We start from the raw sequence: 24,582 nt of genomic DNA on the forward strand, positions 1-24,582 counted from the left end.
GGAAAAAGAGTAGCTTCACAGAGGAGAAGGCTGGTTGACACCACGTTGATCAAGGGATCAAGTGATCACAGTCATGTGACAAGTCAAAGTGGTGAGCCACCCGGTAGTCTGTGAAGAGAACACAGCATCATGGCTGTGACATTCCTGCTGAAGATGCACAACCTGGATCTAATTATGAGCAAACTTGAGGCATCCCAAACTGAGGGCCAACGTACAAAATAACTAACCTAAAATCCTCAAAAATGCCAAAGTCACGAAGTCACTGTCACAGGTTGAAGAAGACTACAATGACATGATGAGTAAATGCAATGCATGATTCCAATCCTGATCTCTTTGCTATAAACGACATTATTGTAACAACCAGAAAAATCCAATTTAGATTAATAATGTAGTAATGTAAATTCATGGTCTTCATTGTTGTATTGTGGCTGTGTAGGAGAATGTCCTTGTTTGTAGGAAATACACATTAAAACATACAGGGCTGATGGGGCATCATATTGGCAACTTCCTCTCAAATGGTACAAGAAAAATGGGGAGAAAGTTTCTTTGGATTGTATTTGTAATTTTTTCTGTAAGTGTAAAATGGTTTTAAAATAAAATTCATAAAAAAATCAAAGATTTGACACTTACCTTTTTGCTATCAATTCTAAATAAATTGAAATCTATAATCAGTTATAAAAGTTCCATATGTGTTTGAGCAGAATGAATATTAATTTATTACTGTGTAAAGAGGTCCTTATATGATATTTTTATATGTTTTTGTAGCATGTTATCCATGTCTTCTATTTTCTATAAGATTTTGTTTCTTTTTTCGTTTGGTCTGCTTGACAGGTCAATTTCTGGTAAAAGTGTTAAAAGATTGCTATTTTTCCCTTGAAATTATGTTTTTGCTATATAATCTCTGAGATTATAGGAAACAAAAACACTAACTCAAAAAGATATCGGCACCCACATGTTGATTGCAGCTTTACTTACAGTAGCCAAAGTAGGGAAGCCACCATGTCCCTTGGATGAATGGATAAAGAAGATGTGGTCATATATACAATAGAGTATTTTTCAGTCATAATAAAGAAGGGAATCTTGCATTTGTGACAACATGGATGGATCTTGAGTGCATTATGTTAAGTGAAATAAGTCAGGCAGAGAAAGACAAATACCATATGATCTCACTTATATGTGGAATCTAAACAAACATAAAAAGAACTCAGATATGGAGAACAGATTGGTGGTTGCCAGAAGAGATGGGTGGAGCGGTGAAATGGGTGAAGGGGGTCAAAAGGTACAAACTTCCAGTTATGAAAGAAATAAGTCATGGGATATAATGTACAGCATGGTGACTATAGCTAATAATACTGTATTGTATATTTGAAATTTGCTAGTGAGTAGATCTTAAAGTTTCTCATTACAAGAAAAAAATTATAACTGTGGCGAGACGGATGTTAACTAGACTTATCGTGGTGATCATTTCACAATATATACAAATATTGAGTCATTATGTTGTACACTTGAAACTAATATGTTACACATCAATTTTATCTCAATAAAAATTAAAAATAAATAAATGATTCATTTTCTTCCCTAGCAGTTCCCTCTGTCCCCTGTGCATACACCTGTTAATACCTGCACTCACATACATGTCATTAATTAAAGAGAATTTTAAAAACTATTAGTCCAACTTTAAAACACTGTTACCACAATTGAATATTTGTTACATATTAACCCAAATTATTTAATTGTTGTTATTGGTCTGTTAAAAATCTAGAGATTTAAAATATCTATTTTTTAATGAACCTAGTAATAATCTTTTATTTAAGTCAATACCTCCTCAAATGAACCAAGTAATCACTAATTGATTAGATTATATGCTTTTGCAAACTGCTGCTTTTAAACATGTAATAGTTTATAATAAAAGAGACTCTTCACTGACAATTAAAAAAAATTCTGAGATAATGTTAAGTGAATACAAGTTCATGATTAATCTTCTTGGTGGACTTTTTTTTATCAGTATTCGTACATTTTGAAATGCATTCCATTTTGCTTGATATCAGTATTGTCCAGCTTTCTTTTAATTAGCTATTATCTGATAAAACTTTTGCCTTATTTCTTAATTTTGTGCCATTATATTTATAAATAACACATAGATTTTTCCAATCTCTGTCTTTTATTATATGATATTATTTTTTGTATTTTTGTCATTACTTATGTTTACGTTTGTTTTTTACTTTTTATTTATGCTTTCTCTTTACTATGCTTTTTGTCTTTGTTTTTTTTCCTTCTCCTATCATGAGTTGATTATGTTTTATTTATTCCCCTTTATTTCCTATATTGTTTGGATATAAAATATTTTATATCTTTTCTTTTAGTAATTACAATTAATATTTCAACATTCTTATTTGATTTAAATGTCACTTCTCTACTGGCAATCATATCAAATATTAATTTTGATTTTCCCCATGACATGTATATACTATAGTTGTGCAATATTTCAATTGCAGTTGTTTTTCTTTTTAATGTAAAACTACTCACAACTGTTATGGTTTAATACAGCCCACGCTTTGGTAGATTTACCCAAATTATTTTTGGGGTTACCATCTTTTTGTATCTCCCTCTTTCCTTCCAACAAGTTGATCACTTCTTAAAATTTATTTGAAATACCAAAATTAGTACTCACAGCATTTTCCCGGTCATTCATGGACATATACAGGGTGGTAAAAAAGTTGAGTCACTCAGCACACACATCCCAGCTGAGGCTGAACCAGGCAACACACTATCTCTTGGTTCTGATCTCATACTGTCCTTTTAGTGGTCTATTTTTGCATTTTCATGCAATTATTTTGGTGATTCCACGTCTAAAATGGCCCCTAAGGATCGTGCTGATGTGCTCTATGTTCCTAAGCACAAGAAGGCGGTGACGTGCCTTACGGATGAAATACCTGCGTCAGAGGAGCTTCTTTCAAGCAACAGTTACAGAGCCGTTGGCTGTGAGTTCCACGTCAATGAATCAAGGATACTGTCCATCCAGAAGAAGGAAGAGGACGTTTGTCCATCTGTATGTGAGGCCACTATGAAGCGCGCTAGAGTAACCTCTATGGGGCGTGATGAAGCTACCGGAAAGATGGAAAAGCAACTCCCTGTGTGGTTTCATAAGATGATGACTGAGAGAAAAAGTACGGCGGACAGCACTGCCATGGGGCTCGAAGCCAAAGAAGGTTATCGGCACATCACCCAGGGCCAAAAAGTGTTATACCTTTCTGTTGCAAAAGGTGATAAAGCATAAAAAATGCTAAGCTTGCAGGCAAGGCAGGTTCTACAGATCAAGAGGCTGCTGAAGAATTTAAAAATACCTGCAAAATGTTACACGGGAAAGAGTTGAGTGGAAGAACGGGTCTCCAAGACTAACGAGACACTTGTTTTACAAGGACATTGACTGACAAACCTACATAACACAAACGGAGTTTTGATTGATGAAACAGTCTGCATTTCTCTTTGTAGCAATGGTTCAGGATTCGCCAGTCCAGCGATCCTGGCAACTTTATAGAATATAACCACCACGAATAACAAGATCATCTCCATTTTCTTCCTGAAGCATACTGTTTAATAGGACTTCTTTTAGTGAGGATACGTTAGTAGTTTAAATCCGCCTGAAAAATGTCTTTATTTTCCTCTCTTTCTTGAGTAATTGCTAATCTGATCATAAAATTCTAGACACACGCTACACTCTCTCAGGAATTTCAGAGTATTGTTCCGTTGTGTTTCCTCTACTCTTGCTGTCGAGAAGTCTGTCCTTTATTTTGGAGATGTGTTACTGAAAAATCGGGGGTGAAGTGACATTACGTCTGGGGCCTGGTATAAAAGAAGAAGAAGAGAGATTAAATAAAGGCAGCAAATACTTAATAACTCTTGATCTAGGTGATATGAACATGGGGATTCATTTTGTTCTTCTTCTGACTTTTAGTATATTTAAAAATATTTTATAAAATTTTAAAAAGGAAATATAAAAACAATCTCTTAGGGCTCAACCACCCCAGCCTATTTTAGGACATAGCTTCAACTCACATGCTTAGCTCTCTGCCTTCTGTTCCTTTTATGTTTCTGCCTCTTGCAGATTTTTCTTTCTTTCTTGTGGACTCAGCTAGGCATTGAAAATAATTTTTGTTATATATTATTCAGCATCTGTATGTTAATACTACCAGAATTTTCATACTATCTTGATCTGCCATCTCACTGGAACCATTCATTTTCAGGAAGGATATTGAAAGAAGTAACAAGAAGCAGAAATTATAAAGGAAAGTAGTAATTTAACTATGTCAAAATTAGAACAGAGAATGCCCCCTCCCACAATGCTCAAAACGCAAGCAGCAGTTAAAGCATTTTAGAAGAAAAAGTGTAAATCATTGAATTCAAAGAAAATACAACCACATAACAAATAGGCAAGGTTATGACTTATTGTCAGAATATTCAGGAAAATCAGGCTTACTTACTATTTTTTTATTCAAATAAGCATGTTATGAGTCACCATGATAAATATCTCACTTCTGAAATCTAATTCTAACGTAGACGCACTGAGATGACATTGAGGAAATCCAGACAGACAAAGACAGACAGACAGATGGAGAGACGGACTGGAGAGTGGCCTCAGATGAATAAGGTGTTGCTCCCTTATTATTTCAGAAGGAAGCCCTCATTTTGAAGTCCCTGCCGCAGTCTCTCAGGAGCGACATGTTCTCCATCTGTGCCTTCGGTGGGTGGCACAGAATCGTGTGTGCTCCACAGAATAGTGGACGGTCCTCAGGCGGAGGAGGGCAGGAGGTATGGACCGCTCTGGTAAAGTGCGGTGAAGGTGAGGATGAATGGAGACGGGAAAGGTAAAGAGGAGATGGCAGGCGTGTTTTTGGAGGGGATGATTTGAGGAAAGAATACACATAGTTGGCAGAGATTTCGAAGGATATTTCCTCAAAACTACCGTGACGGTACACTCTGGAAAATCAGCCCTCCAGAGACAGGAGTAACTTAATTCCAAAAGAATCAAACTGATTTAAGAAGTAATGAGTTGTTACTGCAGAAAGTATCTACAGAAAGTATGATAAAGAACACAGGAAAATAAAAGATTTCAGTTAACCTCCTTTTAAAATGTTGAAATTTCAAGCGAAGTAGATAAGGCGAGAGCAGACACTGATTCCAGTGTTCTTGGGTACTTGAACCTATTTATTTTAAACAGAAATAAATATTTTCTTTATTTATTCTTTATTCTTTGTTAAGAAAATATCCATTTTCTTCTGCAGAGGGACTGGATGTGTGTGCATTCACCCCTGGGAACAGGCAGTATCGCTCAGAGGACAGTGCACTGGGCCGGCTGTCACGTCGCTCAGGCTGTCTGTTCCTCTGTGGGGAACAGAACTGCTCACTCAGGAACAGACTCCTCGGGAACAGGAGTTCTGAAGTGGAATGATTTCCTCAAAGAGTGAACCGAATAAACACACTCACCTGATTTCACTGCTTAGGAAAAAAAAAGACTCATCCCAGGTAATATGGAGTCTTAGAAACAAGCAAGCAAGCAAACAAAAAACCTCTCAAGTTCTTTCAAAATCCCAACCACAAGTTTCACATGCTTACAATGCACGTGACGTTCGCTGCTTGCACACGTGGATGTCGTCACCACCACCACCACTTGTACACCTCACAGTCACATCAGGATCATCATCTTTAAAAGAAAGAAACTGCCAACACAATATGTCCTTTTATAATATCATTTTAATGATTAATATGTCTTATACCAGTATTCCTTTGAAATGTTTTTGAGAACCAAAAATGGAAAATTCTAAGATAGTAAAATTTGTTAGGAAAGAACTAAATAATGAGATAAAATCTAATCAGCAATTATAATACGTAAGGGAGTCCAATAGATCATTTGGGGATTTAAAGATAAATAAATATAATCCCCATAAAAGATAATTTAAAGATAAATAAATATAATCCCCATAAAAATAATGGCTATTGTCTACAAAGTACACACTATGTGCAAGATATTTTTCTAATGCTCCATGTTTCTCTCTCACACATAACTCTCTGATCCAGTTCTTGGGAGAGTGATGTTCTTTGCTAGGCTTTGACAGAGGCAGGATTTGAACACTGAGCTGTCACCAGTGTGTTTTATTGCCTACATCTCCATGTACAGGGAGTTTAATATTACATCTTTTATTGATGGAAACTAAACTCTCCAGTACGTTGCAGAAATTAGTAGTAGGAATATCAAAAGATTCCATTGATTCTATAGAGAGAGAAACATGAGCATACTTTAAAATATTTTTACTATAAATGTTACTAAGTCAAATATAGAATTATGATGATTATTGGTAAAATATGATGGGAGAAAAGCCTGATTCAATAAGCCCAAACTTTTTTGCTTCTTAAACCTTTTTTGTTTTTGAAACTATTCAATTATTTTATGTTAAATTTCCTGTAGAGCTTCCTGCTAGAAATACCAAATGGGATTCTGGCCCGCAGGGATTCCACTGACACAACTGTCACTGAAATTCCAAAGACTCATTTACTCTAAACAGCAGTAGAATCATAACATCCGGTGGAATTGTTCACTGTAAATGCCAGCTCCTGCTGAGTTCCACAATAGCTTATTCAGAAAACGAAGGCAACAAAAGAGAGTAAGACTACTGAAAATTTCTATTTCAATATTACTTTAAATGAATATTGTAATTAAGAGTTAGTTGGTCTTTTTACTAAAATCTTTTATGTTCTACATAATAGTGACCATGATTTTTTTTTATAAGACGTGAAATGGTTTGGGAAAAAAGAGCTGTGGGCTGAATTTTAGTAAAGATGATGTAAGTGGTAAATTCATGCTTTGAGAAAATTCTAATGAAAACATACAGCAAAGAGAGATAAAATATTAAAAAGAGAAAGTTAAAAAGTGATTGACATCACCACGCTCAACAACTAGATAAGTATCTCCATCAAAAGTTGAACACTGGAGTCTAATCTAATAGTGGAATTCAACTTCTGTGGAGGTGAAGGGGATTAAAATTGACTTGCCCTACATACACACACACACACACACACACACACACACACACTCACACACACACCCCCCTCTCAAAACACTGAGCTGGAACCAGACTCCACGCTGTAATCTGGGAGCTCAGGGGCATCTAAAAGCTATTCTCAATTACCCAAGGTCATGGGCCAGAAGGAGCAAACATATCTTTAAAGCCAGACCTGGGCTAAGCCAGTTAAGGGCTTGAGAATGTGATACCTTAATAGAAGCAAGGGAAAGGCACTGTGAATTGCTGATTTCAGGCCAGGCTTTACTGAAGTGGGGTGGGGTGAGGTGCCAGAAACAGCCTTCTATAAAACGCTGGAAAGGGGGAGGTAAGGCTTTGCAATGAAATTCTAAGACGAATGATTTGCTACTTACGTGTGTTGCAAATAAGTTCTCCTTCTATGTGGCTGTTTTATTATACCAAAAATTATGATTTCATCTAGTCAAATTCTTTCAACCATTTTTTTTATAATTTGTGCTTTTTGAGCTTTGTTTTAGAAATCTTTCCCTGCCCTATTACAATACATTTTACATGTGGAAACAAACCAACCCAGTGTTCCCCTAAACTCTATAAAGAAAATAATGGCTAAAAAGTTAAACTATTGGTAGGGGACAAAGGCAATTTTCGTTTTTCAGTAGTCCACCAATTAGGGAATCACTGCTGGAATAACGGAATTGACTGAACATTTGAAAAAAATTTTATAAAATATTCTCTCTTCAGGAAACAGAGAAATACACAGAGAAGTGCATGGTTTTATCAACCTTTGGTAGAATTTACCTTTTGGAATAATTTCAGCCACTGTCCTACTTTCTAATATGAAAATTCCTACATAAACTAGAGTTACTGCCCATTTACCCCATAGAAAAGCAGCAATTGTCCCAGTGGTGTGCAGAACTACTTTAAAAGAACGCTGTTTGTTAGAATTGCGATGTTTGGTAGTGTTCCAAATGTTGGCCGCAGACATAAAAATGGTATTTAGAGACTGCACTTGCTTTCCTTCCTCTCTTTCTGGTTAATGTTATTGAACAAATAGAGAATGAACTTTGAGATCCTACAAATATTGTGTAGCTATTAGAAGGAAACAAGTTTGGAAGGAATGCTATTTGTACCAAGCAAGCCTGGAATTTAAGAAAATAAAAGGATTGTTGCAAATTTTGCCTACTGTGGCAAACTACCTGCAAACTTTAAGAAATATTTAAGTTGCTAAAATACGTCTTAATTATAGGATTGTTCACAAGAGCTTTTGGAATAGGTTAAGGCAGTCAGATTATCTAGAAGCTGTATGCTGCATCATAGTTTCTAATCAGACTGCTATTTTCTTGTTCTTTGTGAGGAAATGCTCAGTAGTTTTACTCACATTCCTTTTTTCCTTTGCATCCTTTTTAACATTGCACGAATGGGACATTTTATATGTACAGTGTTCTGTGAAAATCAGTAAAGAATCATCACAAGAATAAGCTAAAATGGATATTCATATGTGGGCTGATCCTACCCAGTTAAATACTGATTGCGATATCCTTGTCACATGGTATGTAGTCAATGTTACTTGAACAAAGATACATAGCTGTCCATTTTTCTAAAAAAGCTACAAATACAACACAATGTTACGTAATTCAAAACCTTTCATTCAGGAATTACTCAAATTGGAATATAATGCACTCAGATGGAAGCATCAATGAGGATTATATTAACATATACAGAAAGAAGGTAAAAATTAAATTCCAGGTAATATTACTTCTAATACAGGCATCTTCAAACAACGGGAAGTTAGAGGAAGCATGGGAAACTTGCCTAAAAGCACAGAGACATACCTGAAGAAGGAGCTAACTGAAGCTGGTACAAATGAAGCAGGCCTAAGGTCACCCCCGTAACAGACTTGGGACCAAAACCTTCCGTCTCTGGGTCTCGTATTCTCTCTCCCCAAGTCTTCTATATTATTCATGTAATATTTTAAATATACAAAAAGAACAGAAAATATTTGAACAAATAGTCACGTTCCTACTTCCAAGTTTTGACAAATATTAATTGTCATATTTACTTGAAACTTTTTTTGGTCAAAATTTAATAGTTTCTTGCCCTGTAATGGGTTCAGGAAAAGTTACACACTTGTAGAATATTCGCTATTTTCTTTATTAGGTGAGAATAATGCTCTTTCCAGATTTGTAAATTCCAAGTGGAATGCCTAAGTCACACACAAGTTAATTTTTATTTTTTATGTTCTGATACTGATAAAATGCTACCTGGAGGCAGTCTCCATTTAACATATAAATATACTGTATCATCTTCAGTAATGTCAATTATTTGAATGTCAACAAGCAACATTAAGGATTCAAGAATATTTTCTCACTTCACAAGTTACCCAAATACAAAAGAAACTTGACTTTATAAGACTGAAAACCGGTAGTTTTGTATCTCTGGGGTACACGATAAAATTTATTTTGGCCTTTAGATATTACACACACAATTACATTTTGTTTCCTTAATTCAGTCTCCACAAAGGGCAGCTCAGATACATTCTCCAATATGAAGCAAAGTTTGTGTTTTTGTTTTTATTGTAATAGTGTTTTTTTTTCTTTCTTCCAAAATAACAGCTGGTTGGCGGTCACCTTAAGCCTCAAGGAGAGTGGGTAGGATTGTACACATTATATAATTCACTATTATTTTATTACTCAGCTACACAAGTGGTACTTAAAGTTAAGAACAGCTTGAAATCTTTTTAATGTTAATAAAAACAAAACACATTTGGTACATTAGTTATTAATTTCCCTTGGTATGCAATTTTATTAGCGATACTATTGCAATAAACTTTGTTTTATTACATTATTACCAGTACATTCATTTTAGAGAATTAATGTTTTCTGTATAGTCTTAAAATTTTGCAACACCATATTTTCACTGATAAATTTGAATCATACAGGGAAACATCCTCTAAAACTCACCTCAGCCATTCATCAAATATGAAGATTAAAAAACAAAACTCTAAGACTGAGAAGACTTTACCATAATTTCAGTCTGCCACTTTCTCTGTAAACAAAATTAGGGAGACTTAAGGTCTTATTTCTAAATGTTTAGGGTAAGAAATATCATGTTACACCTTTATCAGTCAATGAGCTCAAGGTATACATTTCTGGGATCTGGTTTAAAAGAGCTAAGTATTCACACATGTTACTGTATGTGTAGGCAGAGAAAAATAAGGGAAAAATAAGCTCTTAGTCTTAACTGAGCTGCTGATAAATTCAGTATAGCTTCAGGATATGAGATTTATCAAATAATTAATTTTTTTTGTATAGCAGTCAGATATTCTTCAAGCAGAGAATTCAAAAGGAGTTAGAAAGGTGAATGGAGTAAATGCACACACACATTAAAAAATGGGAATTTTGTTTTAAAATATTACTACCCCTCTTTGAAGTATTTTCAAAATACTTTGAAGTATTTTTAAAAAAATACATCTAGATTAAATGACCTAATTTTATTCATACTATTTTATTTACCAAGTCATCATCAATTGATATTTATTGCCTAATACTGGGTCAATAGCACTGTTCTAAAGCCACCTACATCGCCAAGAATATATCCTTCTTTAATTAATTATTTGATTACTACAGCCACTCATTCATACAACTAAAGGAGACAGAGAAAATAATCTTTTATGGTTCATTATCTTAAGGAAATCACAATTAAAAAGAGCAAACATTTAAGTAACTAGTTGTCAAAGAGAGTGATTAAGGTTAATCAGATATGTACAAGACTGCTCCCCCATCCTTCCTCTTAATCTAGTTGAAAAAATAAAACTTAAAAACAGCCTTATGTAATACTACGATTATTTTTTATATGAACAAACAACCTCAAGGTTGTATAGCAAGTAAATATCAGAGCCAGGATTCAAACTGTGGTCCGTCAGGTTCTAAACTGTTCTCTTTCCACAAAAGAAAAGTCACCTCTCAGCATACCTTTCTCTCAATAAAACTTGGTTTCACTCTTAACTGGTCTCAGATAAATTCTTCACGTTACTTTTATTTCTGCAATGAGCAAACCCAATCAATGCCACTTGAAACAGAGATAACCATTTTCACAGAGCTCTATGCAAGTTGAAGATTCATAAGCCATATAAGTGACTTTTGTTGTTTTAAGACACTAAATTTTAAGGTGGTTTGTTACACAGAAATAGACAATCAGAAGAATGGTATATGGCTATACTACGTAAAGCACACAGTGCTGTAGAGTCATACAAGAGGCATTCTGGAAGTCATTCTTAAGCTGAGACAAGAAAGATGAGTAAGATTTAACCAGAAGAACTAGGGGAAGAGTGTTTCAGACAAAAAGATTGGCATAGCAAACTCAAAAACACGTAGAAATAAAAGATCTTATTTTGATTAGAAAATAGAATATGATGAAAAAAGTGGTAAGATCTAAGTCTAGAGAGAGACCAGAGAATGACATACCTTTTTTGTTTGTCTAAATAAGAAGCTAGGAATTTCATGAAGGAATCAAAAAATATGGTAATGGTTTGAAGTTTTGTAGAATGTGGACACCTCAAACAAAGAAATATTTAGGACTTGCAGCTGTTTTCTGTTCCATTTGATGAGACTAAATTCTTGGAAGTCAGAGTTCAGGAAGAGAATGAGAATTAAGAGATAATAATTTCTAAATCTCCTTCACTGACATATCAATAGCCAAACTTGGTGTGCTTGATCATAGATTTTACATAGAGAACATCCCATCCAGAAAGGAAGAGGAACACGAAAGCTATGTCATCTTGGCCTCAGGATAAAGAGAGAGTAGTTAAATGAGTTTAATTGCTCACCTTTCCCTCCCAGCTCCAATCAAGTTTTTACTGCAAAGTAGAAGAGGCACGGGAGAAACATGCAGATAGATATAGTGGGAGTCAGAGATCAAAAATGAGATTAATGGTATGCTCCATAAGATCTAAAAGAGGAAGACTACAATCTTTTTGGAGAAATACTGCAAACACACACTTTTAATATGTTAGGAAGCAATTGAGCAGTAGCAGCCATGTCAGGGAGCTGCTAGATGAGTTTGGTAAAATGACTCTTGTATGCCTTCTTATTTCCTACACCCTACACACGGCATGGTGAGAATCCAGAAATTCAATTCTGATCCAAAGGTCCTTAGAGGGCTTGAGCACTGTTAAGAAAAATGCTCTGACTTGGAAATAAGTCAAAAGGATGACTGAATACTTTTCCAAGTAATACTGAAGAATTGTCTAACGTGCCCACCCAAAGGTTACTTAATGCTCTAAGGGTTTTATTTTTGTTACATTATTTACTCTTAATCAGGATCCAGACTCCGCCAAGTCATATGTTCAATTGTGGATTTCTCTTCAGTAGAAAATATAATCTCAAAGGTAATAATGTCACTACTTGGAAGGATGATGAACAATTTTTATCTATTAGAAAAGTTATTTCAGCATTTTTTTAGTGAATGTCTATATAAATCTTCATTCCTTGAATTATCCTTTCAACAAGCTTTACTATTCTGCTGTTTGTTTCATTTAGTAAGTTAAAGACATTGTAAATATATATTTAGCATGTATTTGTGGTGTGTACATGAGAATCATCATTTTTAACTCATTGAAAATTATATTTTGATGGCACTGACAAAGGGTTTAGATCATAACTATGAAGCTGAAATGAGTGAAGAATTAAAGGATGGAGACCAATGGTTAGAAATAGAGATTACAATTGTAGACCTTAGCTCATTTTTCTCCCCCAAAATCTAAGACCAGCTTTGACTGGTCACTAGTCCAAGGAGAAGACCAGATTACTGCATTTACAGCAGAAACTACTGGGTTCCTATTACCACGAAGTCTTGAGAGCCCAAGCCCCACTAGACACCCCCACCAAATGCTATCTTGAAAATAAGCACACAGTAAAAATCTTAAAGACTTAACATTTGGTGGAGCCATGCAAATAGTTCTGGGTTATCAAAATAAACTGATTAAATTACAGAATTGGACTAAGTTAACTGAATTGGACAAGATTTAATTTTCTTGAGTTATCCAGTTGGGTGAGTACCTATGATAAATATTTGATCAATTACATAAAAATTAAAAAGCCATATTTTCTTTGTACATCTGAACAGTGAATGATTTTGTAATTCAATTCGTTATAATAGAAAAACCATTTGGGGAAATAAAGATAAGTTTCAACTGAAGGAAATGAAAAAGAAAGCTGTGGTGAAATAATTAGTTAATTCAAATAAAAAATTATTTATTGAGCACATACAGTAGACAGGACCTTGTGCTTTGTGCTATAATACAGAGATGAATGAGACCTCCTGCTTTCAGCTCAGGAAATCTATTACAGGAGATACACATATAAACAAGGAAAGTACTATGCGGTGCACTAATAGAATTATGTATAAAGCAGTAAACAAGGAGTGATTAACTCTGTCACAGGAGATTAATAAGAGGAGTCTTCCTCAACAGGGTGATGTATGAGCTGAATTTTGTAAAGAAAATAGGAATATTTTAGGAGAATAAGGCGAAGATTAGGGAGAGAGTATAAGACAGAGGGTGTCATCGAAACCAGGATTCATTTCCCCAATGACTATTGCTCCTACAGGTCTCGGGTAACTCCAAAGGAAACAAGGACTTTGGTTTACAACATCTTAGGCTTTTTATAAGTGACCTGGTGTCCACAATAGTGATTCGTCTATGTGGCCAGACAATGCCACAGTTGAAGCCTGACTCAGAGAGGAAGATTTTCACAGAAAGTTTATTTTCTTTGATAGAATCCACTCAGTTCTTCCTCTTACCCTTAATCCTGGGAATAGCCCCTCAAAAAAGATGAGAGGAAAAGTTCTCCAAGAATAGCATGTCCAGGGGCCAGCCCCATGGCTTAGCGGTTAAGTGTGCGTGCTCCACTACCAGGCGCGCACCAACGCACCGCTTCCCCGGCCATGCTGAGGCCACGTCTCACATACAGCAACTAGAAGGATGTGCAACTATGACATACAACTATATACTGGGGCTTTGGGGAAAAAAAAAAGAGGAGGATTGGCAATAGATGTTAGCTCAGAGCCGGTCTACCTCAGCCAAAAGAGGAGGATTAGCATGGATGTTAGCTCAGGGCTGATCTTCCTCACAAAAAAAAAAAAAAAAAGAATAGCATGTCCAATTACCATAATATGCCATAACTGTTGTCATGACCATGTTCAAGATCATACTTTGATTATTGATATACCTACATTATATGATTCAGTGTGGTTAGGTTACTAGAAGAAGTAACATTTGACATTTGTTCAAATCTGAAGAATGAACAACACCAAGAGTGAACTCTAATGTAAACTATGGACTTTGGGTGATAATGACATGTCAATATAGGTTCATCGATTGTAACAAATGTGCCACTCTTGTGTGGGATGTTGATAGCAGGGGAGGCTGTGCATTCCAGGGGTGGGGGATATATGAAAACTTTCTGTACTTTCCACTCAATTTTGCTGTCAACTTAAAATTGTTCTATGAAATAAAATCTATTATTTAAAAAAACACATAAAATGAGGAAGAGGTAAGAAAAAAAGTAGAATCAAAATAGCAGGAGCACTTAAAGCAATTAATTGAGATGACTAACAGAACAAAATTTTAGAAAAGTAATTCAAATAATGAGCAGTTGAAATCAGATACTATGGCTGTGTCACCTGAGTCCACCTGTCAGAGACAGAGAAGAAGGAAAGCTCCACTGTGGGCCAGAAGATCGTATGTTTCCCTAATATCTCACAGTCTCTCCACTCTGGGCTACATACAGAGTGAAGACCAGGTAAAGACAACAAGTCAAAACGTAGAGCTCTCCTCTCACAATCAGTCTTCGACTTTTTAAAACTTCACACCTGAAACCCTACCCTTCACTCTGAGGCCCTGTAACATCCTTGGACTTCATCTGTACAATCATTCTCCATCCTTGGGGTGAAAGAAACATGAAGTGACTAGAAGAACAGCATTTGGGAGAATGTTGGCCTCTAGAGGATCTGCAAGGCTTTCTCCACTGACCACCACAAGCCCTGCATAGTCCCCTACTCTGGGGAATCTATCTGAACCATGTGAAATTAGAGAATTTCTGTTGGCTTCCTCAACTCCTTTCCATTGGCCCTTATCATCTTATAATTTCAGTGGCAAAAAAGAAGAAATACCCCAAGTGAAAATACATTTTCTCCACAAATTCTAGAGCAACCTATTAAAGATACCTCTCAAACATCCTTTTCTCTTGTCTCCATTCTAGGAATTCTTTGTGTTTCCCAGGACAAGTATCCAAGTGAAAGCCTGTCACGAGATCTTTGTGCCAACACTCACATGGGGACTTTGACCTAAAGACACTGTCCACTGACGCAGGGCTTGTGAATACCGCACCAGAAACACAACGGCTTCTGATCTCTTTGCTCCTTGTACATATGGCTCATCCCCAGCCCTCCTATCAAACACTGGCCTTAGCTTCCATAATGTCTTTGAGCCAATGAAAAGCAGAGGAAATAAAGCCCTAAGCTCTCACTAGACCAGTATTTTGAAGTTGATGGACTTAAATTACATTGCTGACTCCTCAAGAAGCATCCTTCTCATTTAAGATATAGTTATATCATCACAAATAGACTAAATGTATTTAATCTATTTAATTGGAAAATTTAAACGTTTCATTAAACTGTGATTTGTCTAAATTATACTTTCACTCTTTGGAAAAAGCTGATATATAAAAGATATTGCCATATTATTTGCAATTTTATTAAACAGTTTACCAAGTTTATTGAGTCTAGGGGTAATTTGCATAATCTTAATTTGCAGCTTTGTTTATTTACCTTTTTTTCAGTAATTTTTCTGCACAACCAAGAGGCCAAATAAATTCTAGAAATGTGAATTTCTAAAATTGTAATGGCTGTGGCATCATTCCTCATTTTTATGGTAATTATCTGTTACTACAGTAGAACAGAGGAGGTAGTATTGCATAGGTAAACAGATTTCTTTAATTTTTAATGATCATATGTCTCACATTTATCAATATATAATTAACTTAGTAAACATGAGTTATCATAACGTTCATTAATATTTCTGATGATAATGAAAAATCTAAATTATAAAGTATATCCTCATATAGTGACAAATGAGGATTAGAGATTTTACATTAAAATTCCTAAGCATACATTCATTACTGATGTTCAAGAATGTTTTTCTCCAAATACTCTTTTTGGAAAATAATGTGATGATATAATGTGTTTGGTGCCTCAAGCAAAGGAACATATTGCTTCAGAAAAATCAGATTTGATTTGGGCTTCAACCATCTTTAGAATGCATGGACTTGTCTGCTGGCTACACTTCTAAATCAGCCCATGAGCTTCATTCCTGTGGGGTTGACATCACCGTTGGCCCACTCAGCCTCTGTGCTGTAGCTCTTTGTACACAGAAATGAAAGGGGTTGGAATAAGATGCTAGGGAGTAAATTGTTTTTAGGAGGAAATATACAACACTTTTTAGCACTCTCTTTACTAAGTTAAAACCATAAATAATACAACTTAGTTTTTCATCTTCTGTAGAAATGTGTGGCTTTCAACATTTTCTCAAAGAAATTTAATTCACAGCTTAGAAGAAGGAAACGTTGTCCTTCAAATATTTTCGTATTTTATTATTTTTTATCTGAGAACATAGGACTAATCATTTTTCAAAGAAAGTTAGTGCTCATCCAATTTCATGGGGTTATTGGTTCATATCACAGATGTAAAAATGCAAGTGTTTGTTCTTTCATCTTTTCTAAAAATACAAACCACTATAGATGAGAGTAATGGCATTGGGCTTATCTCTCAAACACAAACATAACTTGGGGACCACTGATGCATTTAAGGAAAGAGGCGCCAATTCCTTATGTAAAACTCTAAAGTTATTACTGTCTTCTTTATATTACATTCCCTCTAAATAAAGTATTACCAACAGTTACCAGAGTGCTCTTCCTTAAATTAAAAATTACAGGTATTATTTCTTATGCTCCACATCTTTAAAGATTAATTCATTTATAGAAAGATACGGTACTGAAGACTGATAATGAGCCATTCCAAATCATGTTTTCTTAAATGCCAAATTATTTTACTAATAATTTCTACATAATAGACTGAAGGTTATGGTGCAATTCTTGAGAATTTGGTATGTATTACCACATCTGCACCGATAAATAAATCTTAATGTAATGATAGCTACGTTTATTAGACACTTAATCTCTGCCCTTCAATGGAATGGCCTACGGCGCACATTGTAGCAGATTGTTTTGGTTGCTCACAATTATTAATCCCTCCCCTCTGTTGCTATGCTTTCCTGTAGGTGAAGTATACCTTCTTACCTGTTGATTTGGGCTCAGCCCTGTGCAGATATGTCAATATGCCGCATCCCAGCAGGAGCGTTAAATGCATTTGTGTTGTTTTTCTTCAAAACTTGCTTGCTTCTGCTCTCCACTATGACAACACCACGTCCCAGGTAGCGACTACTCATCAAGCCTGGATTCTAAAGTAAGAAGATGAATGGAGCCCGGCTGAGTAATAGCCCTCAACTAAACTGACCTAGAAATAAATATTTGTTATTTTAAGTCTCTGGTATTTGGATTGACTGTTGCTTCAGAAAAAGCTAAATAACATAGAAATTTATACTGGAAGTTGAATGATGATGTAACAAAGATATCTAAAATATATGTCTCTACATTTGGGCTGAGAATCGAGGTAAATGTTATATAAGGCTGATAAGACTGTAATAACTTGAAAGATGGAAAATATGCCTAATAAAATTGCAGCCTTGGACATAGAGTTTTCTTGAAAAAAATATTGGAAGGAGTTGGTTCTCATTAGCTGCGTTTGACATGCTTCTACAAGAAAGAGATTAGTAAGAAAAGAATTGGCTTGTTTACAATCAGGAATAGAAGCACAAAAAGAAAATTTAGAATTTATGGGACTTTCCAGACTTGAAAGATGCATCTATTTTGCCACCCCAATTAGCAAATATATTCAATGATACAGTCTCAGGACAAAATCGAAACCATGGGCATGTCTGGAGGACAAAGATTCAAGCACGGCTGTGACCTTCAAACCCTTCATTAAGTCCATCCTTATAGTCACTGAGGAGGACATATTCTCCAAAGATCTCTCAGAAGTGGACAAAAATGCTGGTAGAAAAGGAAGGATCTCCCAGAGAAAGGGCAAGATCCACAGAGAACAATGGACTGGGGACTTACTGTTGGAGGGGTCACCAAGGATCATTCCTTACCCAAGGCGTCATTTTAACCAGTGCTGTAGGATTTCAGAATGCCTAAGGACCAATAATCACTTGCCCTTCCAAATAAGAGTGCTGGTCATTTTTTATGTCACTGTTCTGCTGTTGCTGATTGGGTGTATAGGGCACCATAAACTAGAGGACATGATCTTATGAATATCATGTGGATCAAGATCCTAGACTTTGAGGCTGAAGCAGTGATTGGATAACACTTTCGAGGTGTCTTGTGAAGAGGGCGAATATATTTTTTGTGTGTGGGCGGGAAGTCAATATTTGCAAACAAAAGTGTAGCCTGTGGTAGAATTGACTATTTGTTGATAAATCCTTCCTACTTTCCCACACGTCTGTGTGGTGGACTTACACCTCCCTGCTCCATTGCGCTTGGCCATGGAACTTGCTTTGGACAATAAATGTGAGCAGCTAGGGTGTATGCCAGCTGCCAGCAGGACTGCTTGTGTTGACTCCATCTCCCTTCCATCTGCCCTCACCGTATGGCTACTCATTCAGTCTGGGGCCAGGATTGAGGAGATATATGAAGCCCAGCAACGGCCAGAGGAGCCACAGCTGATCTGCATCCCTCATGTAACGTGAACGGGATGTGTTTGTTCTTCTAAGCCCCTGTGATTTTAGAGTTGTTTGGGATTTTGTACCAAAGACTCATGGATAAACATCCATTATTTGATTTAAACTGTGCAACACTATGAGTTATCTATTGTTATATATATTTTTACAGATGAGTTATGTGAGGCTTAGAGAGGATAAATGAAAAATTTATTGAAGGTTATGTAGCCGTTAGCCAGCCCTGGTGGTCTAGTGGTTAAGATTTGACACTCTTACTGCCACGGCCCAGGTTCGTGTCCTGCTCAGGGAACCACATCACTTATCTGTTGGTTGTCATACTGTGGCAGTTGTGTGTTGCTGTGATGCTGAGAGCTATGCCACCAGTATTTCAAATACCAGTAGGATCACCCATGGTGGACAGGTTTCAGCAGAGCTTCCAGATGAGATAGACTAGAAAGAAGGACCTCGCCACCCACTTCCAAAAAATTAGCCATGAGAACTCTATGAATAGCAGTGGATCACTGCAAAAATACAAGGCAGGATTTTGCTTTGCTGTACACAAGGTCGCTAAGCATTGGAATTGACTCAACGGCACTAACAACAACAATATAGCTGTTAAGGGGCAGAGATGATTTTCACATTCAGTCTTAAGTCTAAATCCTCACTCATCCCATAGGCCATGCTTCTATTCTCTGTCAGTGACATAGTTGAATTGTTAGTCTTCTAATTAAAAGTAGCATTTTTATTTCTCCCAAAATTAGGGTCTAAATAATGTCCCACAGCATTTTCTTTTTAAATAACCGTGTAATACTTATTTTGGTGCCAAGAGAACATTATGATCAGTAAGTTTGATGCCTTGGAACATATTACATTTAAGTATACATGGTTTTTCAATGAATACTGGAAAGGCAGAAGTCTAAACCATTCCAAATGTACCTGTGGAAACAGGCTTGTTCAATGAATGTGACCAACTGCAGTAACTGCCTAGGTTCCTAATGACTTTCCTTCCACTGACAAAGTCAACAATAAAACTTGAGTAAAACTGGAAAGAGAAGAACCATCAATGTATAGGGCCTAAATGGGTCTAGCGTGCTATATAGTCTGAACTCTCCATTTTGTAGAGGAGGAAACTGAGGAACAATGCATCCTGTGGGTGCTTGAAGGTCACCAAGTAGCAGAAGTATATAAAGTTCCTCCTTAAAATGTAGAGTTTTCCAAGATTAGAGGATTTGAACATGTTCATGTGTCAAGTGGCTTTCTGAAGCTTTCGCTACTGAATTGGCTCTGACTCAGCCTTGCATTTTGCCATATTGAGTAAGAAAATCACAAACAGGTGACTGTCTTACAAGTGACTAGGTTCTGTAGACAGGGACTTGGCAACTGGAAAGGATGAGTGGTTGACTCATCAGTCAATGTTGACTCTTCAGTATCAGAGGTCACCAGGCAGTCACAGATGAGGAAGGTAATAGGACAATGTTGGTGGCTTTTCTGACTTAGCACGCCTACCAAACATCAGAATTCCGGGTGATGACACAGTCTATCTATCTTAGGTAATCATAACTGGGCATCACGACGTTAATCTTGAAAACCTATGTAAAAGTTCTTTGAACATTGATTATAGCTAAGAGAGCTGACTTTTTCACTGTGTCATAAGCCTCTTATGACTGACATACAATGATTTGGAACATGTGAAGTCACTGACAACGAAAAAGCAAACACAGGTGAAACAAGTCACTGCAGTCATAGAGGAGAACAACTCGGCATTAAATAATTTTAGGCTTTACTTTTTCTATGGGGTCTCACGGCCAATCTCTGACATGGCCCCAAAGCCTTTTTGTCCAATATGACATCATACTTTTTCCAGAAATGTGCGTCAGAGCCTCAGTAGAGCATGAACACTTTCAACACAGGCACATAGTTTATGGAACTAATCATGGTTCTAAATATGAGTATATTCAAGTTTATCTTGAGATGACATGCTAGAATATGGGTCACGCTGTTAGTCACTTAGTCCCTAACTTGGTATTCTTCAACAACCAAATCTTATCCTGTCATCAGTGTTATTTCTTGATGCCACCATGCAGTGAGAATTCAACCCATTCAAAATCTAACTTCTGTGACTGCCACATCCATGACTTAATTTTCGTTGACTCACTTTGATAAATTACTACAGCATGCCCAGCCCAAAGGGGACATATCTTTTGATACATTGACTAAATGGGTAATGATATTGACAACAATAACAATGATAATAATGCATTCCTCAGTTGCTTTTAGAACAATCTAAATTTTTATTTTCAAAATAACTTCATGAAAGAAAGAGTTTGGAAGAGGGCAGTGCGGGAAGATTCTTCCTCCCACTTCCTCCCACGGACACAACAAATCTATAATTACGTTGGAGTAATTTCCTCGGAGGGAGATCTGGAAACTGGATGAAAAAAGCCTCCACAACAAGGAGCAACACTGAAAGGGGAGGAAAAGGCAGAGATACAATCCCACTGAGGAAACAACCCCACCATAGCCGGGGCACGTCAAGGGCGGGGGTGATCTCAAAGGTAAGGAGGCTTTTCCCAGAGGAGAGAGGAAATTGAGCTCCACAATAGGCACCCCACCCCTTAGATCCAGCACAGGGGGGACGAGACCTCAAAACATCTGGCTGTGAAAATCAGTGGAGAATACACCTGGGAAAAATACAGAACTACTGTAGGGAAGGGGAAACCTGCTCTTAAAGGGCTCATGCACAGACTCACTCAAGCCCGAACCGGTGCAACACGCTGGATAGAAAAATGCACGGTCCTAGGCAAGAGAGTCTCTTACTAAGCTTGGAGTGGACATAAAGGAGGCAGCCAGGGCCCCCAGGGACCAAGACACTGGTGGCAGCCATTTCTGTGACCTCATGCAGCCGTGCTGACGCCGGCACCAGCAGGCAGCGTTCTGGAATCCTTCCTCTAGCCCATCAGTGTGGCAGCCTGCCCCACCCATTGGCACGCTGAGGTGGTCATGCACGCAGGGCAGCACAGGCAGCCCAAGCTGGGGTCTGCTTTGCCCACCAGGGCACCTGCGGCTGTCGTGTGCAGCCGGGTTGTACAGCCAACTTGTGTCTGGGGTCTGCTCTGCCCATCTGCAAGCCCACAGAAGCCGTGTGCCTCCAGACCTCAGAACTAACCACACCGCAGTCTGCACCGCCCACCAGTAAACTGGCAGCAGTCGTGCACGGCCAGGCTCCATGGCTAGCTGCACAGGGGGCCTGCCCCACCTGTCACTGACAGCAGTCATGCATCGCCAGGCCACACGGCCAGCTGCACAGGGGACCTGCCCTGCCCACTAGTGAACCAGCAGCAATCACACGCTGCAGGGTAGCACAACCACCTACACCAGGGGCCTGCTCAGCCCCCCAGTGAGCTCATGGTGGTTACACACCATGGGCCTCACAATCAGCCACACTGGGGGCAGCCCTGCCCCCCAGCAAGTCAGTAGTTGCATGCTGCTTGGCTGCAGAGCTAGCGACATGGGGAGGATAGGGGTGCTGCCCTGCCCAACAGCAGCAGTTGTACACTGCCAGGCTGCACAGCCAGCTCACGCCAGGGGCCTGAACCACCCACCAGCACAGGGGAGGCAGTCGTGGGCTGCTGGGCCTCCCAGCCAGCCACATCAGGGCCCTTCCTCACCCACCAGAGAGCTCGCAGCAGTTGCACACCACTGGGCCTCATAACCAGCCCCTCCTGGGGCCTGCTCACCCACCAGCAAGCCTGCAGCAGTCAGCTGCACTGGGGCTACCATGATCAATAGCACATCTGCAGCAGCAGCATATGGCTGGGCCTCACAGCGAGCTGGTCTGGGGGCCATCCCTGCCTAAGAGCACACCTGCAGCAATCACAGCCCTGCCACAACAGAAGGGCACATGCAGCCCACAGAGGGGACACTCGGAGCATATAGCTCTGGTGACCAGAGGGCAGTGTGCTACTGGGCCCCACAAGACAGCTCCTACCTGAAGCCACTCTTCCAAGATTGAGAGACGTAGCCGATGTACCTAATACGGAGAAATAAACACAGAGAATTAGGCAACATGAAGAGACAAAGGAATACATTCCAAATGAAAGAACAAGACAAATCCTCAGAAAAAGAACTAAACAGAGAAAAGCAATCTACCTGATAAAAAGTACAAAGTCATGGTCATAAGGCTGCTTACTGATCTTGGGAGAAGAATAGATGAACACAGTGAGAACTTCAGCAAAGAATTAGCAAATATAAAAAAGAACCAATCAGAGCTGAAGAACACAAGAACTGAAGTAAAAAATTCACTAGAAGAAATCAACAGCAGATTAGAGGACACAGAAAAACAGATCAGTGATCTGGATGATAGAGTAAAGGATATCAATCATAAAAAAATCAGAAAAAATAAGGAATTAAAAAAAATGAGTTTAAGGGACCTCTGGGACAACATCAAGCATACTAACATTTGCATTATAGTGTCCTAGAAGGAGAAGAGAGAGACAAAGGGGCAGGAACTTACTTGAAGAAACAATAGCTGAAAGCTTCCCTAACCTAGAGAAGGAAACAGACATCCAGGTCCAGGAAGCACAGAGAGTCCCAAACAAGATAAACCCAAGGAGGACTGCACCAACACACATTAGAATTAAAATGTCAAGAATTAAAGATAAAGAGAGAATCTTAAGAGCAACAAGTTATGTACAAGGGAGCTCCCACAAGACTATTAGCTGCCTCTTCAGCGGAAAATTTACAGGCTATAAGGGAGTGCACAATATATTCAAAATGGTGAAAGTACAAAACCTACAACCAAAAATATTCTGACCAACAAAGTTATCATTTAAAATGGAAGGAAAGAAAAAGAATTTTCCAGACAAGCAAAAACTAAAGAAGTTCATCAACACCAAACTGTCCTTACAAGAAATGTTAAAGGGGCTTATTTAAGTGGAAAAGAAAGAGGCACAAATAGAAATAAGAAAATTATCAAAGAAAAAACATTATTGGTAAAAGCAAATATATAGTAAAGATGGTGGATCAACCACTTATGAAGCTAGTATGAAGGTTAAAAGACAAAAGTACGAAAATCATCTATATCTACAAGAGGTTAGGGATATGCAAAATTAAAAGAGGCAAAATATGATGTCAAAACATAAAACTTCAGGGGGACTAAAAATGTAGGGCTTTTAGAATGTGTTCGAACTTAAGAGACCGTCAACACAATATAGACTGCTATGTACACAGGTTGTTATATATGAACCTCATTGTAATCACAAACCAAAAACCTATAAGAAATACGTAGCGTGAACTTCAACAAAATTAAGACTTTTTGTGCAAAGGACACTATCAACAAAGTAAAAAGACAACCTGCAGAACAAAAAAATTATTTTAGAATATATAAAGAACATATACAACTCAACAACAATAACAATAACAAAAAAAAATAAAAAATTAGCAAAGGAGTTGAATAGACATTTCTCCAAAGAAGATATACAAATGGCCAATAAGCACTTAAAAAGATGCTCAACATCATTAGTTATTAGGGAAATGCAAGTCAAAACCATGGTAAGATAAAACTTCAGACTTACTAGAATGGCTATTATTAAAAAAAACCCAAAACAGAAAACAACAAATATTGACAAGGATGTGGAGAAATTTGAACCCTTGGACATTGCTGGTAGAAACATAAAATGATGCAGTCACCATGGAAAACAGTTTGGTGGTTTCTCA

Source organism: Diceros bicornis, chromosome 33, assembly GCF_020826845.1.
Source record: "Diceros bicornis minor isolate mBicDic1 chromosome 33, mDicBic1.mat.cur, whole genome shotgun sequence".
Taxonomy (NCBI): Eukaryota; Metazoa; Chordata; class Mammalia; order Perissodactyla; family Rhinocerotidae; genus Diceros; species Diceros bicornis.